This window comes from Numida meleagris, chromosome 5 (genome assembly GCF_002078875.1).
Source record: "Numida meleagris isolate 19003 breed g44 Domestic line chromosome 5, NumMel1.0, whole genome shotgun sequence".
NCBI lineage: Eukaryota > Metazoa > Chordata > Aves > Galliformes > Numididae > Numida > Numida meleagris.
In genome coordinates, this window is record NC_034413.1 from 42,540,216 (window position 1) to 42,546,215 (window position 6,000).

General features: G+C 38.3%; 1 long non-coding RNA gene across 1 annotated transcript in view; it reads right to left on the bottom strand.

Annotated features, from left to right (window-relative positions):
• The window catches only part of LOC110400011, a 108,850-nt gene that overhangs the window by 93,468 nt on the left and 9,382 nt on the right, over positions 1–6,000 (bottom strand). Inside the window, exon 2 of the long non-coding RNA XR_002439528.1 lies at positions 4,274–4,337. This is a non-coding gene — a long non-coding RNA (uncharacterized LOC110400011). The remainder of the gene's footprint in view (positions 1–4,273; positions 4,338–6,000) is intronic.

The following is a 6,000-nucleotide window of genomic DNA, read 5'->3' on the forward strand; positions in this document are numbered from 1 at the left end:
GCATGTGCGCAATCAGACAACATCTGATAGTCTGTCCAGATTTAGTTGAATGACCTACATGATAAGATCAAATCCCTCACACTTTATGGACACATCACAAATGTTCTCACTGTAGCAGACCTGCAGTATTTTATAACAGAGTGGATCACAACCTCAGAAGCAACATGCATGCAGAAGCATGTAAATACACCAATAGTCAAGCACATGATATCTGTCTTTTCAAAGCTGATTATTCTGATGTGGTCTGACAGATGCTACAGCTAAGCTGTATTCTTTTCAAAGGCTCTGACTGCATGAAAGTCAACAGATGTGGCAATGGAACAACAGTTGGAAAGACTGAAAAACCAGGCACGGACCAGCAAACTCAGCTCCATTCTTCTCATCCTCCTCTGAGGCACGAACGCACAGTAGCCACCAAAGCTCTTCTTTGGAGGAGGGATGAAAACTGAAGGGAAAAGACAGAAAGGAGGGAGTGGCAGGAATACATCACCCTGTCTATAAAATAAAGGAGGGAGGAAGAATATACCAGAGCCAACAACCTAACATGAACTAGGTGATGGAAAAGGTGGGGAAAAGAAGATATCTTAAAGACACTCTCAGTGATAATTTACAGTTAAATAGCAATCCAGAGCACTGAAAAATTATGGCTGTCAAATGACTAATTGGTGATGAACATCACATGATGGACTGGAACTATTTGACAATAACTGTCAGCATGATCTCAAACAAAATACCAGCTACACATCTAACAGTCCCACTGAGCACATTAAAAAACAGAGCTGGGTCAACCCTTCAAACTATTCTCCACGACTGGGGCTGAGCCCACTGAGATCAAATGACAAGTAATTCCATTTCTGGTCCAAACCTTTAGTTGGTACTTTCTGTTGCAGTGCTCTCAGGTATACAACAAAATAGTTTCTTACAAATAAAAATGCTATCTATTCTAACCATACATAGGGCTTGCATTTGAATCTGTGCATATTGTGTCCTCCTGAGGTCACAAAGGAAAACCACCTGTGCTTAAGCTAAGGGAAATATTTTTGCCTTGATTGCAAAGTCCTATTTAGAAATCTAGTCCTATTTAGAAATCTACTGTTACGATTTTAATTAAATTCACTCACACCCAAATACTGCAACAGGAATTTAATCACCTGCTTTGCAAGTTTAGTACCCAGAGACACTACAGAAGTTTCAACAGCTGTTGGAAAAATGTTGCAGCTTCTGACCTTTTATTAAAGTTACTGCAGCTAAGGTCTACTGTAAATTGATGATTTAGCTGGATTAGATGTTAATATGCAGCTTGATATATTATTCATGAGATTGAGTCACAGACCTAATTAAAAACATGACATGAAAAGCTTTTGAGTCCACAATCTGGATTCTCTCTGACATGAAAGATTTGACATGTGAATAAATTTTCACTTACTGAGAGAAGAGAGATAAATGACCTTTTACATCTAAATGTAAAAATGTCATGTTGGAGATGCATCACTTTCCTTTCTGAGAGTTTGGGAAAAACAGTAGAGGTATCCAGTTTGATGTAAGAGAAGCCCTTTAGAAACCTGAAGTATTTACCGCTCCATCCGTTCCTATCTGCTTGCAAAATGTCTGCTCCACAGCCCCGTGCAGTCACAGACATTAAATAAAGAAGATGTATAATCCTCTGCCAGACAAGCATTTCAGGAGGTTTGTTAAGATGGCCAAGGAATAGGTCTCCTTCTTGCAGCTAAGCAAAGCTATGCCATAAATACAAATCTTGTGCATACCAGTTGGTCTAGTCTTTCAGCTTCCCAGGCTTAACTGATGGTTAAACTAATTTCAGTGAACATAATTATTCAGCTATTTTTGGCCAGAAATACTGTGTTAAATATTTTTTTAACAAGATTAGTAACAATAGTGTCAACGGTTTACGGGCGTTAGGCCTGATTCCGTGACAAAGGGGACGGGGGACCCAAGGGCCCACGTCCCGGGAAAAGGGGAAAGGGGAAAAGGGTAGGGAGATGGCCCTGAGAGCAAAGAACAGTGGTAACAATCTGAGGAGAAACAAACTAATTTACTAAATAAAATATCGGAATGCAAAACAACACACTATAATACAATATAATTACAATTTAAGCTGATAAATCCAACACAGAGAGAGAGAATGTCCCAAAATCAAGGTAGGCCTTACTCTACTACCGACGATAAGACGGCTGGAGAGCGAGGTGCTGCCAAGACGAGAGACGGCGGAAAAAGGGACGAGGTCTCGTGATCTGCAAGTTTTTATACTGCGAGCTTTTATCTTTTCCCTCCGGCTGGAAAATGGTAACAAAGGAGCAAAGTACCGTGGGGACTGTAGTAGTCCTTCTCTTCTGAGAACTAGGTATGTCCACTACATGATGTTATGATGTGGAATACCAATAACCGAAAATCACAAAACCATGACAAATAGATTCAGACAACAGCAGAAGGGAGGGGCAGTTCAATTGATAATACTGACTAGTAGTGGTCAGTAAGTATATCTGAGAAAGCAATAGTAGCACTTGATATTAGGGAGCTATGTTGTGCTGTGGATTAATTCATTAATAATCTATTTATTGGGGCATACACCTAAAACCAACTTGTAATAGATACCAAGTGAAACTAGTACGGTAGCATAAATCTTGAATATTTGCGTTCCTGAAAACTTATCTTTTTATTCAGGATTTATTTTTAGAGCCCTGTTTCCCCACATATTGCATGTCAAGGTGTATAAGACATCAGCTACTGTTTTGAGAAATATTATTGCTGTTAGGAAATAATTTATTTCTTTAAGTTTGAGTTAATTATTCCATATCTGAACACACCGAAATTTGATTAATTTCTATGGTAAATATTTCAGTGCCGTGTTTGTATGTTAGGTATTATCTTATGCAGAATTAAACCAGATCTCCAATATAGAAATAAGAAGACATTGCTGGATAGATTTGGAATATATATGGTCTGCTAGGCAGAGAATGAATATGACGAGAAACACTTTCTTCATTTTACAAATCAAACTGACATGATATGTTAATTAGCTGACAACATGAAATAATGCATTTTAAAAAGGCAATTTAAAATTAGACAGAAACTAGTTCTTAGCTAGCACTGATCTAAACTTGATAAAGCTAAAGGATAGCCCAAGATAATCAAGGCTTCTGAGTCCAGGAAAACACTCTGGAGTGGCATATAAGCAACTAGAAGTGCTTTCCAGATTTGACAACACTAAGAAACAGAGCAGCATGAACCAAGAAAAGTCACTACTAATAAACACAGCCAATAGATTACAGTTAGATGGCTTCGTATGAGGGCAATGCTGAAGGAGATAAGAAAGAAGAGGTCAGGATGTACTACTTTCCAAAATTAATAATTCATTAACATTTCTCTTCAGAGAGCTATCATGAAAAAAAACCTAAAGAGGAACGGAGTAATTCTCAGCATCAGTGATCTCAGTGTCCTGATTAGTAAAGCATCAGCTCCTAAGCTATCTGTAAGATACATGTTCAAAACTAAGCACATTCCACTTACCTCGAGTTGTTTGTTTCCTGCAAATTGGAAAACCACAAGCACTATGACAAGGATAAGGAGGTATTTCATTCAAAGTTATTCTAATAATGTTATATTTTAGACTTATTGACAAATAGCACCTATTGGCTATGCTATTTACCCTACTCTGAATGCACCAAGCAGCGAATGACTACCAACAGAGTAGAAGCTACAAGCAAGGAGTCACTGTGTCAAATTACAGCTGTGCTACCTGGCCTTTTCAAATATGTGTTTGCTTCAAATAAAACACTAATTACTATATTTTATAATCTTTTATTGTTCTGTCACGTATCAGAAGAAAACATGGAAAAGATTAGAGGTAGCCCATTTTTGAACTTATAAATCAGATTTTAAAGCTTCAACCGCTGTTGCAGAGATCACTAATATGCTCATGGTCCAAATGTATATTTAAACACATTGATAATGATGATAATTCATAATGATAACTACCTTAACTAAAAAAAAAGATCACAAAATCAAAAATACAAAACAAATCAGAAGAGCACAGACTTGACAACTTAAGCCTTATGAGCTCAATTTCAAATACTTTGTCATTTAGCTGTAACATTCACCAAATGTAGCTCCCCCAAAGGATAGACTTTTCATAGGCTTTATTGAAGATAAAAGGAGCAACTCACACCCTTGACACTGTCAGCAGTAGAAAATAGACCTCAATCTGCCACAATTCAGATGTGTATATAGTTTAGAGAGGGAACTTTTTTCTTACCTTATATGAAGGAGCAGCTCCTTCGTATTCTTCTCAGCTGAACTGAGATTTCATCAGTTAAAAGCTGGAAAGGGGAGGGAGAAAACAAAATAAACACACACGTGAGAAAACATTTTTGGAACAGGCTTTTTACAAATCTGCGTAGATTTCCTGATAAGTTTATACAGAATTTACCTGAAATAATACATAATACAAATGTTTCCTTCTACTAGAGGTTGCCTGTGCTATAGCCATTAAATCTAAATCTAGCAGCTGATACAATGGCAAAGCTGAGGTGGAGTCTGGTGTTCCTCCATTTCCTTTTCCCAGCAGCCCATCATTTTCCCTCCTTTGCTAACTCGTTACTAGGAGACTCAATAAGGCAGCATGACAAGTCTGCCATAACTGAAAAAGCAGAAGTTTCCTACCTCTCCTCCTACATAAGTTTTTGGGTTTGCTTGCTCATTTATTCCTTGTCAATACTATTCCTACACTTTTGTGCTTGAGAGGTACAAAAAGTCAAACCTCAACATGCAATATTGAGGAAAAGGCTTCCATCAGAGGTGCACTATGCGCACAGTAATAAAATATTCATTCTTGCTGATTTCAAGACAAGCACAAGCATGGTGCTGTAGCACAGTGCTTGGAGTTTAATATATTAAAAATGTTTACTACTAGGCAATTTCAAGGAAAGGTGGATTCCTACAGCGTTCCTACAAAATATAAGAACTTCATGAAATACAGTGAAAATACAAAATGTGCTTGAGGAAGGAAACAAGAACTAAGCAAACAGAAGCGTAATTGTTCTACACTTCCACAGTTGGTAGCGGACAAAATTAGAACCTTAATACACTTGTACTGTCTTTAGAAACAGCAGATCCCATCTCTCTCAATTTTACAGTTGAATACAGTAGGGGAACACTGGTTAAAACAAAGCAAGCTTTCTCTGTAGCATTTGTGATGGTAAAATCAAGTAAGAATTTTTCAGAACTACAAGCAGCTGAATGAGTCCGAGTAATCCATTGACAGCCTAACACCTTCAAACTCCTATCCAGTGAAATGCTCAAGTAGGTGCCTAGAAAGAACTTGACAAGTAGACTCATTCAAATTCATTCCTCCCCTCCATTCTATTCTAAATTAATTCCTTATATATTGATATCTTACAAAGAACTACAATATATTGAAGTGAATAGGACTACCTATTCCCTAAGAGGAAAGAATCTAGATCAACGCTGTAAAGCACCAGTTTGATAAACTGGTTTAGGAGCGATTCTTGAATATAGTCAGTCCTAATGGATACATGAACTTAAACTAACAGTGAAAGGAATAACTGCTATCAAATAATATTGTTGCATTACCATAAATAAATGGTGTCACGGTATTGTCTAAGGGTCTGCGTCCGTGACAAGGGGGGGACAGGCCCAAAAGAAAAAAAAACGAGAAAAGAGGAAGGAAAGAAAAAAAATCGCCGCGATAAGAGCCAGCCCCCGGGCGGTCCGGCGGCTAAAGCGGCAGAGAAGCCGCGGAGCCGCAACCTGGGAAGAGGGGGACCCGCAGACGGATCTGACACAACAAAAACAGCGGCACCGATCTGAGGAGGAACAACTAATTTTACTAAATATATCAAAATGAGGCTAGTAGAATTATGATAGAGGGTTTACAGGCTGAAAATCTTACACAGTAAAATGCAGGAGGACCACGTGCTTTCTCCGCCAGGCTGGGAAGAACAGACCCCGCGTCTCCCACGT